At 44.3% G+C, this 16,296-nt stretch overlaps 1 protein-coding gene across 3 annotated transcripts in view; it reads left to right on the forward strand.

Annotated features, from left to right (window-relative positions):
* The first annotated feature begins 4,791 nt into the window (after nt 1–4,791).
* BMPR1A (bone morphogenetic protein receptor type 1A) overlaps nt 4,792–16,296 on the forward strand; it is a 59,626-nt gene continuing 48,121 nt past the window's right edge. Inside the window, exon 1 of one of the 3 annotated variants that reach the window (XM_015866031.1) lies at nt 4,792–4,898. The gene's annotated coding sequence lies outside the window, so the exon portion shown is untranslated. Of the gene's footprint in view, nt 4,899–5,341; nt 5,604–16,296 lie in introns of those variants that run through there. The other 2 variants (XM_015866026.2, XM_015866029.2) reach the window with 2 other exon arrangements.

Raw genomic sequence — 16,296 nt, forward strand, 5'->3', positions numbered from 1 at the left:
AGAAGTTTGATTATTTATCAGGACTTGCTTTCAGTTGTGTGTGTTTTTTGAACTTACTCAAGTTCCAGTACATACTCAATTATCTTTAAGACAGAGGGGGAAAAGATTTCTTACTATGCCCTTACTTCATTACACATTGACTACTGTAACTGAAATATGAGTGTATCCTTTTCTTTTAGATTAAATAGACCCATATTATATTGTTTGTGCTTGAGGACAAGAAAAGAGATGAATATTTTGCTGCATTTCTTATTTCACAGCAATGCATCCGCGGTTAAAGATATGATTTCTCTGAGGAAGAAAAAAAAAAAAAGAAAGAAAACAAGAGGATTTGATTAATTAAAATTATTCGGTTCATTTGTCTTGTATGGGATTCAGATCCATTTTGTTCTAACAGCCTTGGAAGAACACTGCATCTTCCGTCTTGTAAATGTCCCTCTTTATAAATCCTGACAGTGCCAACCAGAGCTGCCAGCAACAAAGCTGTCTGAACTCCTCTTGAGGATAAAGCTATTACACATATCGACAGATTTTTTTGGTCTGTATTATGAAGAGTTCTCTTTGTTTAGCAGCAGACTGGAAAACGTTTCCTATTTCAGCATTCAGTTTCTCTTGCTGAAAAGGACAGTCAGTTGTCAAGAAGTGAGCTACTTGTTAGAAAGGTTGGAAGGGATGAAGCCCCCACCATCAAGGAGGAGAAAAGTTAATATGATGTGGTTTGGGATCTAAGGATTACCCAAGCTTGTAAAAGTAACTAATAAATCTCACTTGTAATAAAAAGTGGAGGAACAGAAATAGATGTTAGCTAAGAGCGAAGCTGATAATTAAAACTTCCTTGTAGATCATTTAGCACTGCAGAATGACAGTTCATTCAAACTATCAATTTTAAAACAGTCCAACCCCAAACGCTTAATCTTGTTAGAGCAAATGGAAACTTCACAGATTTTATTTGCATGCATCTAGGAAATTGTATTACTATGCATCCAGCAAACTGATGTGAACAAAACGCCCAGGTGAAGCTCCTGCTGAGCCTACAGATACTCTTTTTCTATAAGACTTTTAATGTTCTTGCTACCCTGCGTTGGCTTTAATATACATATATGCATATTTGAAATACCTCTTGCATTCATAAGGAAAGTTGTCACAGAGTTTATTAGGATCTGGTAAAAAGAGGGGAATGTGCTTTTTGTACACAGGAGTCCATTCAAAATAGGAGTGTGAAAAGCTCAACAAGGCATGGAAAGAAAAACCAGACAAACAACAAAGCAAAAGCAAACAGAAAAGGCAATAGGAAATTCAATTCTCAATTGGCAAAATGTCTCCTAAAGCACTTGTGAAGTCAGGCATAGTTCTCATGTTCCTACAGCCCTTGGCAAGTTACAGTTGTGGTCTCTTCTACATGGCTTACTTAGGAATCTGTTCAGCTCCTGCAGCAGCTGCCTAAGTCATATCACAGGTACAGGTAGTCCTTATATCCTCCTTCCTCGCTGTTTTGTAGCACAAGACTAAAGAACCTGGACTGCAGAAACCAAGAAATAACACCAGAACACATCGAGTGCTGCAGCTGCAGGAATGGTTTCCTGTTTCCTCCTGCCTGTGTTCTGCACATTGAGCTGCTCTTCTTTGGAGTCTCTCCACAGCACTCTGCAGTCCTGCACCAAGACCAAAGGGAAGAAAAATCTACAAAGATTAAGTCCTATCAGATGGATGATTTTCTACCTCTACATGCCTCTCCTAAACATAACTTTAGGATTCGCAGTTCCCAGTGATTCCAAAAACTAGTAAGAAATTCCTGGACAGGGAATGACAAAAGAAAGCAGCTGCAAGACTACCCAATTCATGATTTAATATCTTTTTAATACATCTCTCTTCATCGTGACAGTCTTGAACTGCTCTTTCTGTATTTCATGCTAGGCTCCTGCACTCCATCTTGGTCAAGTGGAGAATTAACCTAAGTTTACTTTCAAATTTAGCCTATGGTGTCACTGAGTGTTGCTCTAATCCCAGGACAAATACCTCATGTTACTAAAACCTGACGTGTCCGAGCTTTTGCAGATTGCTAAATCCTGACCAGGTGAGATGTCTGTTACCGATAAGCAGCTCACAGGAACACTACCTCTTTCTGAGTGCCTATCACCTACAGTGTTCATCTTGGATTTAAACAGGTATCGCTACCTTTCTTGCAAGGTAAACAGGGCAAGTCAAAACAAAACGGGTCTGATTCTTCCTGAGGTTAAGCTTCCACAGTTACTTTCATTAAGGGAAATACAAGTGGGTTCTTAATGCAGCACATAAAGAAAATGCTTCCATCACCCTACTGCATTATTGAACACATTAGCATTGGTCAACAAGCTCCTTCTTGCATACAGACTGCTATATGAATGTAAACAAGGAATTCTAGTCTAATCGTATAGTTTTCTTACTTTTGTTGTTAATCCATATGTCTCAAAAAAAAACTTCATAACTTATGAAGCTGAAACCATATGTTACATACTGTATGTTTAGAAAAATATAGTACTTTCCATGTGATGTTTCACCAGGCAACCAGCACAATACTGTGATGCAAATACCCTTCAAGCTTGTAATGATTCATCATTTGAGATCGAGGTTAAGCTGTCTTCTGCAGGCCTAATGTTATTAAAATGTAGTTTATTTTTACTGAATTTATTTTGTGATTAAGACTAGTAGTTACGCAGCCTGACGCTCCTTATTTATGCTACGAATGGGTATATTGGCAGGGTAAAGCAACCCAAATCTTCAGCCATACAATTTCTGATGTGACACGGACTATCGCCTTAGACACCTTCAGTGCCCGAGTGCTTTAAAAAGTACCAGCTGAGAGAGTAGTTTTTGTGAGATGTAGAATTACTTATGAGCAATCAGATGAAAACAGTTGATCTGTTTCATAAGCGGGCTCAAAAGCAATTTTCAAGGCTAGTGGCTTTGGCTGAATTCAGTCAATAATGGATTTAAATGGCTATCCGACATCTGAAAAAATGCAGGGCTGTATTACCACACAGATTATTACTGAAAGAGATGCTAGCTCCAACAGCTTTGGTTCTGCTTGGGAGCACACACATGCATGTTGCATTCTTCTTCCATATTGAGCGTCTATTCTGCTGCTATAATCTGATAATAGGCAGAGTGGAGGAACAGCAGACTCATATTTTCCTTTGAAATGATAAACATAAGCATACAAGTTCTGTATTGCTTGGCACGAGCGCTGTGATTTTGTCTTTCTTGGCTGTCTTTGTTTTGGACACTGACATTTTTTTTTCTGGCTCATCGGAAAAAATTTTCTACAAGTCTAGTAATGCAAGAATTGCATTTTTAATGCCTTTCTCTAGTATCTGGCCACCTACACTTACTAGGTGTGCCTTTAATTGCTTGTGTTTTAAAAGAGTCTGCAAAGCAGATAGGTTTGAATGTACTTCCTCTTTTGTTTTACTATACGGGATAGAATGCAAGCTAAGCAGTTGCCTAACAATCCACGTGTACAACACATGTGAACTATATTACAAAGCCAATGTGCTCATCTTACACACAAATGGGACAACATAAACTCTATATGACACTAGCAGACAAAAATGGAGCTGGACTGTGTAGAGGTCAGCACAACGAGCAAAGCAGGGTTTCCCACATCATACACACATGTGGCTAAGTGAGATTCCTTCCCAATTGGTTACTATCCAAAAACAGCTTATCTGGGCAGGCAAATGGCCTAAAGGGTGTCTTGGTCAATAGCAGAGGGAAAGCGAGCAGGTTAGTGTGGTCTTTGTTTCCCCCTATAGTTGGCCCCGTGTACAAAATTCTTGGCACAGAACTGTGTAATGGGACCATGTCAACATGAGAGTCTGTTGAGTGCAAGGTTCAGCCCATGCAAGCTGCTCATCCCATGGCACAGTGTTATGAAGCTCCTTCTGCACCACTGTTGGGAGACAGACAGACAAATTGGTACTTGGGTAATGTGTCCTAATGACGACGAGCTCAGAAATGCAATGCAAATCATAGCCTTCAGCAGCCTTATCAGCAAGCAGAGAAGCTCAGTGCAGAAGGTATGATGTATTCCAATCTAACCAGCCAGCTTCGTTTATTTAAAGAAACAGGAAATGGAAAAAAGCAAAACGAACAACTCCGTTCACCATAATGCCACTCTTATCTCTCCTACGGCACTGGGATGCCAAGCTTTCCAAGGATCAGCGTGAGCAGTGATCCACGGGCAGCTCCCATCGTTACCCTATGCCCCCCAAACAAAGGAGCTGCGATATCCCCACCTCCGCAGCGCACCCGGCCGCGCTGCCCCTCGCACCTCTCTGTCTCCTCCTACAGGAGCTGCCGCGCCTTTGCACCGGCAAAGCTCTGCTCGACGGCCCTTCGGCCGGCGGTGCACGGAGCCCCATGCGGCATCTCCACCCAGGAGAAGAGCTCCTGGGGAGGAAGAGCGGCCGGCTTTTTCTCGGTGTGCCCCGGCAGCCCTCCCGCCCAGCGCACGTGTCAATAGAAGCGGCAGCGCTCCTAGGAGCGGTCTCACGCCTCTCCCCGGCAGCCGATGGAGCTGCTGCTGCTTCGCGCTCGTCCCCATTCTCCCCCTCCTTCCTCCGTGCGCGCGGCCGGGCTCCACGGGTGCCGTGATTGGAATCCGGCTCCGTCCCGCCCCGCCCGCCCTCCAGCTCCGCAGGGACGCGCCGGGCGTCGGGAGCGCTGCCGGGGAGCGAGCCTGCGCCGCCCCGCCCCGCCCCGCCCCGCCCCGCCCTCCCCCTCCCGGCTCTCGGCCGCCTTCGCTCCCGTCTTACAGGAGCCGTCGGGGTTCCGGGCGCGGCCTGCGTAACGCAGCGGGAGCGGCTCCGTGTTGCTTCGCCTTCCGTCCCGCCGCAGAGGATGAGGAGCCTCCAGGAGCGGTGAGTGCGGGGTCGTGCCGGGCGGTGTGGAGCGCCGCGCCCCGCTCCTGCGTTCCACCCCTTCTCGGCCCGCGGGGCTCCGAGCACCGGGCCCTCGTCCCGCCCCCGGCCCGCTCTCCCCGTCGGCTGCGGGCTCGGCCCTTCTGCTCCGAGCTCTCCGGCCCGGCCGCTCTCCCCGCCGAGCGCCCTCCGCGGGTCGGGCCGATGCTCGGAGACCGTCGGCGGGCGAAGCGCGGCGGCTCCCGGGGCCGGCGGCTTCCTGCGTGGGCACGGGGCCGCCTGCGGGGCCGGGCAGGCCCGGCGCACGCCGCTCTGTCTGGCCGCCTTCGCCCTCCCCCTGCGTCTGCGCCCGCGGTGTTGTAATTCCAGGCGCGGTGCCGAGCCGGCGGCTGAGCGGGGCCTGCGAGCGGCTCCGGGAGGCCGCGGGGAGCGGGGGGACGGCACTAATGCCGAGCCGTGACCCGCCGCTGCTGGGCGGTGAGGAGCCGCCTGGGCATCCCGCGGCACCGTGAGCGTCCGCCGTCCGGTTCCGGTTAAACCTGGTGACGAGATGTCCCGAAGAGGCTGAAAAACTTGAATGGCCTTTCATCAGCCTTTCATCTTCTGTACGACTAAGAGTGAATTCGGCATCAAGGAGCGGTGGGAGGCTGTAGCGCGGTCGTGTGGCCTGTTGTGATGAAGGCCGTACAATGGGGACGCTTCCAGGTGCGGAGTGGTTGTGTTTGTGAGCTGTGTTTTGTTGTGTTTTGCGTTCCTTGAGGACGGGTAACGATTTGCTGGGTTCCATACCCTGTCAGCTGCTTGGTGCCTGCCCTCTGTGCGAGTGGAGCAGCTCCTTCTATGATGGCCTGGGCTCAAACTGTTCCTTGGTTCTCAGTAGAACCTTATGTTGGAGTAAGGAGCTGCATGAGACCGGTTGATATTCAGACCTGCTCTTCCAGCCTATAGTTAGTAAGACCCCCACGTTGTGGCATTGGTAGCAGCCTGAAAATATTACTTGAATACTTGTTGACAGTGTGTATCCTTTGTGTCTTTACTTTGGTTACTTTCGTATAGATCTTTCAACACTTGCGGTTTGTTGTGTTAGGGTCTGTGTGGTTTGTATTTCTGTATGGACACATGCATGCCCTGCAGGCTCTGAGTGTGGAGCTCTGTCAGAGATATTAATGCATAGTTGCAATCTTCAGTTGCCAGTTCTCTGTATATGCCTTTGGTCTCTCTGTTTGGAGACAGTGAATTCATGTGGGCTGACTGGAATCCTTCTCTTTAAAATGAGAAAGATATGGTTTGGAAGGGACCTCTGGATGTCACTGGGTCCAGCCCCTGCCCAAAGCAAGGGGGTTCAGCTAACTTCCTTTAGAAAGGACATGTGCTTCCCATAGATGAAAGTTACTGTGATCTGAGTTGTCACAAAGCATTGGGCTGCAAAGAAAAAAGCACGCTGAAGAAACAATAAATAGCTTTGTCTACTTCCTGGAGTCCTGAAAAGCAAGCAGTAGGTGGGTGGCTTAGGGTTGTATTTATTTTCTGCCTTGGTTTAAAGGTAGGAATGACAACAGGGTTGTATTTGTTCTCCAAGAAGCAAATGGGACATAATGTGACTACCAAATGATACTTGTGGATGGCAACTTCCGTAGTGAGGATGGTATCTCCTTGTAGTGCAGCTAAATGTCTGACACATGGAGCTTCTGAAGCTCTGCTAAGCATAGATGGGTAAACAGACAAGATGGCATGTTCTACAGATGCAAGTGTTCCTCCCTTGCTTTTGTCAGGCATCGGATCTTTCTGTCTGTGTGAGGTTTTTGGTTCCTCGTTTGAGGGGGGGGGGGGGGGGGGGGGGGGACAGAGAACGTCTTCAGTGCCTGGGTTTTGCTTCACATACCTTAATATTTTCTGTAAATAAATCACGTAAGTCACTTCAGAGCTGTTATATGTAGGTACTGATGGAGTGCTTAGACACGTTAATGTTCCTCAAATGTGTGTGGGGGTGGGGGGCAGTGTGTGTACTTGATTTTTGACGGCTGCCTTGCCTGTAGCAGCTGATGATTTAGTGCCTTTTCTTCCCTGAACGAGAGCTGCAAAAATCTTTTGCAGTTGCTCTACCAAACCCTCGCTGATTATTCCTAGTCATGGTGATGTCATGGAGTCTCTGTGCTTTCTGAAACATTCGGTGCTTTAAAGGGAAAGCAAGGAATTTCTGTCTCTCTTTCCTGTCGTCACTTAAAAGTCGCAGTGAAGTCTGTAGAGCAGTTGATTTTTCTCAGAAATAGTCATTTTATCTACCCCCCCCCCGAGTTATTCTTTTAACTCAGTATAGCTCTTGTGTGAGGGATTCGGTCCAAAAACACACCGAGTACTTTGTGCTCTAGGCGTATGTTTTGTGCTTCCCTCAACAAAACAAAGCAATTTTTCTCCTGCTCTTTAATATCAAGGATTTCATTTTCCTCTAGGGAGGGTGAATGTTAGGTTCCCTTTGTTTTCCTATGAGGCTGTGTCCTTGCTGAGAGAGTAAGCTGCAGCCTCTTGCTGGTCTGACCACTGTGTGAGATGGAGCACTCCAGAACTGCATGGGAATCGCAGCAGTGAGAGGACACTGAAGTTTACTGTAGTCAGTTGACAACTGGAGTATTTTGTATCAGTGTTTTTAGTGTAACATGAGGCTCGAGTTCTTCATTTGTGCTACATCAGAGATGAGATGCATGAGTTTCTGGTTGTGACGCTGTTGTCAACTCTACACAGATGCTGTAGGCAGTGCGATCATTCTCTTTCATATCTATAAAGCAGCAGCTCTAGTCTTTGCCATTTTCCTAGTGGATTTCTTATAGTCATCCTTCTGTTTCTTTTGAGTTCCATGCATTTCACTCTGCTGTACTGTTTCAGAATGAATTGGTAAGTATGATCAATATAGTTATTAAAGCAGTCAAGTGAATTCTAGCTCATGATTGTGCACAGGTTGTGTGAATTCAGACCTGCTTTGTGGAAGCTCCTTCCTTTTCACTGTTGCAGCTGTTGAAATCTCCTAAACTTGCTTTTCTTGCAGCCTCGTCTTAACAGTGTTAATTATTAACGACTTTTTCTCAAGTTGGGGGGCGGGGGGAGGAGCTGTTCATGTGCATTTACACTTCCTTTGTAAGAGCCTGATGCCAGACTATACTGGAAATCAGTGGGTAGAGTCCGAGTTCTGTGGCCCAAAATCATGCAAGACTTTGCTGCTACAAAGAATTAACATTCTGCTCACAAAAGATTTGATGCACATCTTAGTGCATTTCATGCTAAGAGAGAATTCCTTGGATATAGAATCAGTGATAAGGATGATGGAGGATGCAGCCTGGCTTCTACGTTCAGATATCATTTTCTAGTCCATTTGTTGGTGTTTTCTTCCCTATTTGTTCAGTTGAAAGTTCAGTCTATAGTGCTGATGCAGAGACACAGGCACCATGCCCCATAGTGTTGTGCAGCCATCTTCAGACTCAACACCCAAGACATGGACTATCCTCAATTCAGATCGGTGAATGAATTTCAGTTTGTTAGTGATACTGATCATTGAGTAGAAATGTCCCTGAAGGAAGGGATTAAAAACAAACAAAAACCTTCAAAGCAATTTGAATAAAACTGGTTTCTCGTGTCTCTTCTTGGAGAGAAACCAAGAAATTAAGCTCACAGAATTTAAGAAAAGAAAAACTTCTTTGTTTTTATATGTTGACATTTGTCTCTTTTTGTTATCTATGTTTCCTTAATTGCAACAGTTTAGTCTATTGTATGATAGTACCCTATAGAAAATGGTCTCTGGGAATGTTCTGAGGTGCAATGCCACTCATTAAGACTGAAGGTAATGCCCTTCCTCGCCTGGGCAAAATGTTATTGTAAGCTTAAAAATGCAATAAATAATGTTAAGTTTTGAAGCCACATCTATCACAGTTGCTGAGCTGAATTTAGTGATTCTACTTGGGCTAACTGTTCTTTAAAATCCGTAGCATGGACCAGGCTTTAAGAACAGTTCTTGGTAATGCCCAAATCTTCTGCTTTGGTTTGCAGAATGAAGCTTGTTTTCACCTGTGCTAATTCCATTGCTGTTGTCGGTTACTACTGGTGCATGAATTGATTCTTACTGAAGCAGTTGGAAGTTGACAGCAGCGATAGTGGTCTGTGCTGATCTTAATGTTTTCTAAGACAGTTTTGGTATATGCTGAGATATATATATATATATATATATATATATATATGTATGTATATATATATATATATTTCTTTTTCAATTTATAGTTAATGCAACTCTTTTGAGAAAGAAACAAGAATTTGCATGCTCTTCCAGTCTAAACTTAGAGCAGAGGGCTCTGGTGAAGCAAATGAATATCCCCATATAGCTGATATTCTACATGGAAGGAATGTAGTTAGAGAGGTGCCAATTTGGGCTACAGCAGGAACTGTGAAATAAAACCTGATCCATACAGGACAGTTTGTATTCAAACCCAATCCTCTGTTGAACTGTTTTTGTTCCTATAGGGCCACTCTTCACTCCCCCACCTCTCTTCAAATTCACAAGTTTTTAAATGTAGAGATGTTTCTAATTTAGGAGATTATTTTGGTGTAATGAACTAAAACAGACAAAAGGGGACGAAACGGAGGGAGGTCAAAAAACAGATGGAAATAGAAAATTTGAAAACATCTAGTTGAAAAAAAAAATAAGAAAACCCACCCTTGAAATAATGGAATCTAAATGCTGAAATCATACATCTGTTTGGCAGCTGTGCATTCCTTAGCCTGGGGTTCTGCTGCAGAAATGGTATTAGTAAACTTCAAGAAAAGGTTCCTAATGCAGCTGTATATTATTTACGCCTCTTTATAACGCTTCAGGTAATAGTCCTAGAAATCTGCAGGAGGAAACAGGAGGTGGAGGGAAGAGGTGGCAAGTGGATGTAAGAATGGCCACCTATGGCTGTGTATACATCCACAACGGATTTGGAAGCAGAAATGGGGCTTGGGGCAAGGAGTTTCAGGTAAAAGGAGACAAAGCAGTGGAATAGCAGCATGGCAAGGAAAGTTGGATAGGTTTGTTGGATAGGTAGTTCAGTCAGTAAGTTGCTTCCCTTCATGCAGTTTATTACTTTCCTGTACATACTTTGAATTGCCTTGTTTGTCATATGCAACAAGCAAACTGGAGCAACTGAAGGTATATGCTCTGCCTCATGGCTACAGTCTCATTGAAATCCAAGAAGTCTAGGTGGACAGGTGATACAGCTGGCATGCTGCAGGCTCTTCAGGAGGTACATGCTGCCTTTCCTATTTGAGACCAATGGAAATGAGGAGCTCTGACTTGGGATGGGTAAGCAGTAGGTCATAGAGAGTGGGTTAGGATTAGCAGGCAGGTCAGCATGGGTGGTGTTGGTGAGCATCTGGTAGCCTTTTGTGATGAAGTAACATCAGTGGATGGCAGGGAGCAGCAGGTATCATTTATGTTGTCTTCAGTAAAGCTTTTGACGGTGTCTCTTGTAATATCTTTGTGGACAAACAATACAAGACAGACAGTAGGATGGCTTCTGAACTGCCAGATTCACGTGGTTCTGATGAGCAGCATGAAGTCCAACTGGAGAGGTCAGTGCAAGCGCCCCAGTACAGTGCAATACCTTTGGAAACAATAACTGCATGGTGGGATAGAGTACACCCTCAGCAAGGCTGTAGGAGTGTTTGATAGGTCAGACAGTTTGTGCTGTCATGCAGAGGGATCTGGGCAAGCTGGAGAAATGAGCAGAGGGGAGACTCATGTGAACCTGAACGAAGGGAAATGCAAAGCCCTGCACTTGGGAAGGAATAATCTTGTCTACTGGTTCAGAGTAGGGTCTGACTGCCTGGAGGGCTGCTTTGCAGAAGAGGCCCTGGTAGTCCTGTTCAACGAGAATGTGAGCCAGCAATGCGCCCTTGCAGCAAAGTAGGTGAATGGTATCTTGGGCTGTGTTTGGAAGAGTGGTGCCAGCATGTCAAAGGGGGTGTTTAATCCCTTCTCAGCGCTGGTGAGACACCCGGAACACTGTAACCAGTTCTGGCTTACCAGTACAAGATGGGTATGAATGTCCAGAGAAGGGCCGTGATGATATCAAAGGACTGCAGGAGCTGTAATATGAGGAGGGGCTGAGAAAGCTGGGACTTGAGCCCAGGAAGAAGAGCTCAGGGATTTCCTCATCAATCTGTAAAAGTTCCTGATGGAAGAGCAGGACAGAGACTGTACCAGTCTGCTCAGTGATAGGACAAGAGGCAACGGGTGCAAAGTGAAAGAAAAGAAATGCTATTTAAGCATAAGAAACACTCTTTTGCCTTTGATTTTTAATCTATTTAGAGACTGTTGATGGTCAAACGATGGGATGGATTTGCCCCGAGAGGCTGAGTAGTTTCTGTTATAAGAGATACCCAGAATGTGACTGAACACAGCTCAGTGCTGCATGGAGGTTCCTGCTTTGAGGCAGTCTGCATGGGCTGCTTTGCACCTCATCCATCCTGTCTTCTGTAAATCTAGCATTAGTTGGTCAGCATTAATTTACTGAAACCTGGCTCGCTCTAGATAAATCCAGGTATTTTGTTACATTCTATTCCTTATCCCCCTTGGCTTTTCTTTGTGTTTTCTTCTGAATTTCTCAGAACATTCTTTCATCTTACTCTCATTTGTTATTTATTTCCTGTCTACTATTGCTGAATAATCTTAGATATGTGTTTTTGTTCTTTTTGTTAGTATTTTAATGTATTTTTTCTTAAGAGCCAGCTGGCTTACTTGTCTGCTGCTGAGTATTAGCCAAGTGGTGGAATGCGTTATTTGTCAGATAAATTACCAGGGTCAAGAGTTTAAGAAGAATCAATATCAATTTGCTCTCTCCTCCCTTCCCTATTTTAAATCTGTTGTCTCTGATAAAGTGACCGTAGAAGACATGGTGGTAATACTGAGTATTGCAGGCAGTCAAGAATAACTGCTGTATGTGGCCACATGGTGTAATAAACTATAATGTGTCTGCATAGGTATTCACACATATGCAGGCAGACCGGAGAAGAGGTATTGGAGCTCTTAGAAGTGAAGGTTATATCTCACTTGTTAGGCCTTTGAAGGAATGCCGTGTCTGGTTAGCAGTGATCTTGTTCAGGAAGTCGTTGTGAAGTTATGGGTTGAAATAGTTAAAGACTGTAAAGTAGGTATCAGTGCTCTGGAAGATTTTGGATAGTTTTCCTAAGAGCTCTTCATCGTGAAGCTCTGACTTGAGCTCACAAATATCTGCTTACAATGGTTTGTCTGACTCCCTTCTATCCATTGCTAGTAATTGTGGCCAGGTGGAAGGTTGAATTTGTTTGCTAATCTGACTGAAAACTAACCCTACAAAGAAGACCTTAATTTCTCCCTCCAGCTCACCAAGAGACCAGATGTGATGGGGAGGAGGGGCAGCGCTTCCATTCTAGCAAACAGGGCAGTCTTAAATAAGTTTAAGTCAATTTTGAAACAGCATTCTATACTGTCAGTGTAAGTAGGGTTGTTTTTTTTTTAATTAAATGTGATTATACAGCTGTGCACATTGATTGTACATAAACATGCATATGATGTAATTCTGATAACACAATTTCAACAATCTCATTAAAACAAGAAGGTTGGTCTTTTTTTTTCCCTTCCCCCAGCAGTACTAATGGGATGCAGTTCTAAATAGTCCTGCGCTTCTCATGGCCAGGAAAGAAAAACATCTGAGAGGGCAATGTGGTGGTAACCTATCAAACCTGAAATGAAATTAACAAATTGATAGGGAGTAATTCTTCACCACTATTTCTTCTTTTCCACGATATAAGGAGAGGCAGGTGGTTTCTTACCTTCCTTGCACTGAATACTCAAGCTGAAGAGTCCATGCCAGAATACGGGGTTGGGGCCTAAAGTATCTTCCAAGTTTCAGTTCAAAGAAATTTTTGGAAGGATGTGTCCATTAGTGGCAGCTGTGTGATGCATGCACTGCATGGGAGATTCACAGTATCATAGTCTTGTGTGGGTTGGAAGGGACCTTAGAGATCACAGAATCACAGAATCACAGAATTACCCGGGTTGGAAGGGACCTCAAGGATCATGTAGCTCCAACCCCCCTGCCCAGCAGGGCCACCAGAAACATACACAATTTACGTTAGCATAGGTTGCCCAGGGCCGCCGTTTCCAAACCTGGTTTGAAACACTCCAAGAGCGGGGCAGTCCACAACCTCACTGGGCAGCCTGTTCCAGGAAACTAACCATTTCTAGTAAAGACTTTCCCCTAACATCCCAACCTGAATCTTCCTCTTCAACTTCAAACCATTTCCCCGTGTCCTGCTTGTTATTCAGCCCTTTCGCAGAGTTTGACTCTTCCTGGAGTTGAAGTTCCCTTCATGGTACTGCAATGGCTGCATGAGGTCAGCCCCGCAAGCCATTTCTTCTGTCAAATGGTCTGACAAACCACGTCCCTGAGCCTGTCCTCATAGGGGAGGTGCTCCAGCCCCCTGATCATCTTTGTGGCCCTCCTCTGGACCCTTTCCAAAATCTCTATATCTTTTTTGTACTGAGGGCTCCACACCTGGACACAGTACTCCAGATGGGGCCTCACAAGAGCAGAGTAGAGAGGGAGATCATCGAGTCCAACCCCCGGGATTTGAGCCTCCTGTGTAGCAGAGCGGCACTTCTACCACTTTGCGCCAACTTTCCTAACTGGGGCAAACAGGAAGGAGCTGTTCCTGCCTTCTTTCTCTACACGTCTGGTAGCAAGGCGGTGTCCCACACAGAGAACTCAGCCAGACATCTGGTAGAATCACTATGCTAATTCTTCTGCCTTTTATCACACTAGCACACACACACCCAGTCACGTCAGCTCCTCTGCTGTTATATTCAGGAGTGACTTTCACACCTACTTTTTGTTATATCTCGCTGACGTCTTGCTGCCTTGATTGACACATTCATTGGCTTAGGTTTAATGATATGGCCATCAAACATGAAGTAACGTGTTTTTACTGCCTAACTTGTCTTGAGCGTTTTCTGTTCGGGTGTTTTATTTTGCTTGGTGTGGAAAGTCTGATGATATAGTTTCCTAAAGACTGCAGCAGTACAGCCAGATAGGCTTCCATTGATGTCTGCAATGAAAATCTGCTAGACGAATAAATAACTAGCAGACTGAGGGCGGCTTTAGATAAGCAAGCCTAACAGCTAGGTGTGCTAGAAAGGCCAGTTCTGTGCTCTGTTAACACCACCCATGTGTGTCCTCACCTCTTGCTTTAAAGCAACCCTGGCACTCCTGTGATACCATAGGAAGTTTAATTAAGTCTAAACTGATTACTTTTTAGTTTTTCTTTTCTCCCTTCCCCCCACCCCCTCATAGGTTTCTGATTTTTGCTGCAGTTGGGTCAGACCAGTATTGGTTTGTGGAACAAGATGCCCCTTCCAAATGCAGTTTGGCTGTAACATACATTGCCTGTGGGCAGAGCTGCAGTTTGGGAGTATTACCCATTTTGGAACACTGCTTTTCATTACCTTAAGTAATAGTCTTCCCGTGTAATCTGTTAATGTACATGAAGGATGTTCTTCCCACACACCCCAAACAAAAACGGGATGAGCAGAAACTTTCCCATCCCTACCTTCACCTTTGTACTTTTCCTTTTGCTGCAGTGACTTCGGTTTTAGTTTTGTTAAATGTTTCTGTATCTGATGTAGTATGTAAAATTTGGGATTGGAGCAAATTCCTGACACCAGACACTTGAAAGGCAGGGCATGGGTTTGTGGATGAGATGTTTTGGTGAGGTGGTGCTTATCACACTGTTTTTGTTTTGAAGGTCTTGAGCTGTATTATTTCCTGTGTCAGGACCAGAAGTGTTGGGTGAACTTGTTCCTCCTGATAAGGGGAAAGTCAGGATATACATTGTCCAGCTACTGAGAGGCAATATGATGGCAGAAGATGGGAGAGGGAGAGAAAACTGTGCTTAGAGGAATATGCACGTCAGTTGAGAAGTGAGTATGTTGTGAAAGGCAGCAAGGGTGAAACCATACAGGATATGGGGAGAAAGCTGGGCCATTTACACCAGGAAAATATATGTACCAAAACAGGACATAAATCTTTAGGAAATTAAGCATTCCTGGGTCTGCTGCTCATCATGCAATTGATTGTGTGGTGGATTATTATTTTTTTTTTTCCCCTGAATGAAGAGAAAATTTGAGGTGGAAGAATCATTAGAGTTGTCAGAACCAGAAATACTGTGAGTGCTACGTTTCATAGCTAGGGCAGAAGTTCTTGAACTAGGGCTTTTGTTGTGTTTTCTTCCGGTAACTGGGGCTGCTTCTTTATGTAGTAAGAAAAGATGTAACAAATTTTCTGTTCCTAAATCCAAAAAATTCTAGGTAGTCAAAGAAGCTAGAGGTGACATAAGCCTCGCAAGTGAAATGAGGGTACTTTTGTTTATGATACACAAAGCTGGCTCGTTGCTACCAATGAAGGAAAGCATTTGAGATCTGAATACAGCAGATTTAAGTGTGTTTTCCAAAGAACTGCTGCAGCTGAAGCAGAAGACCTAGTTTTTGACACCACACATAATGGAAACAAGTGCCATCGTAACAGCACGGTCAGTGTGAGGGAATACTCTAAAAATACAGCAATGAAATGTGCAACAGGGTCAGAGGAGTACTGATGTGCAGCCAAATGATTATGTATTAGTATGTGTGCAGTACCCTCTCCTCCACTTACTTGATCTCATACTATTCCAGAAAACTAGTTTTATATAAACTGCTTTTTGCAAGATATTTCAATCTGGAAAATGCCTTGGTTTTCTGTGTGCTGCTCTTTTGCACTGAATTTTCCTTCCAGTGGGCAGCAGAGATTATAATCCACAGCATGTGCTTTTGGGAGGTGTACTAGAATTACTTTATCCTCATGAAAACAGATTTCCCAATGCTCTTGAATTGTTAAGCTTTACTTTCGACTGCAAGTTCCTATTTTATTATTATTATTATTATATTTTATATATGATGCTTATGTGCAGTACCCCAGCAACAGGTCCTGGGGTTCAATACACAGCCTGTGGAAAGGAGAGAAGCTGAAAGTTCAAGGTAGGGGGAGAGGGCACTACTACAGAAAAGACTGAGAATGGAACTGTTACATGGGCCTTCTGGAAAAGAATCAGTGCTAATAACTTTGTGTGAGCCATTTAAATCTGTCATATAATCACACTGCAGTGGTTTGAACTTCAATTTTGAAGTGTAATCATACTTGTTTTTCCATTCCTGACCAACAGTTTGAATAAATTTTATTCCAAACAAGTAAGGGCCATTAAATGCATTTTAAAAGAAGAATAAATGACTCTATTTTTAGAATATTTGTGAATATTTCTGTTAATCTTAGGTTAACACAGAAATACTAAGCAAAACAGCAAATAG

This window comes from Coturnix japonica, chromosome 6 (assembly GCF_001577835.2).
Source record: "Coturnix japonica isolate 7356 chromosome 6, Coturnix japonica 2.1, whole genome shotgun sequence".
Classification (NCBI taxonomy): domain Eukaryota; kingdom Metazoa; phylum Chordata; class Aves; order Galliformes; family Phasianidae; genus Coturnix; species Coturnix japonica.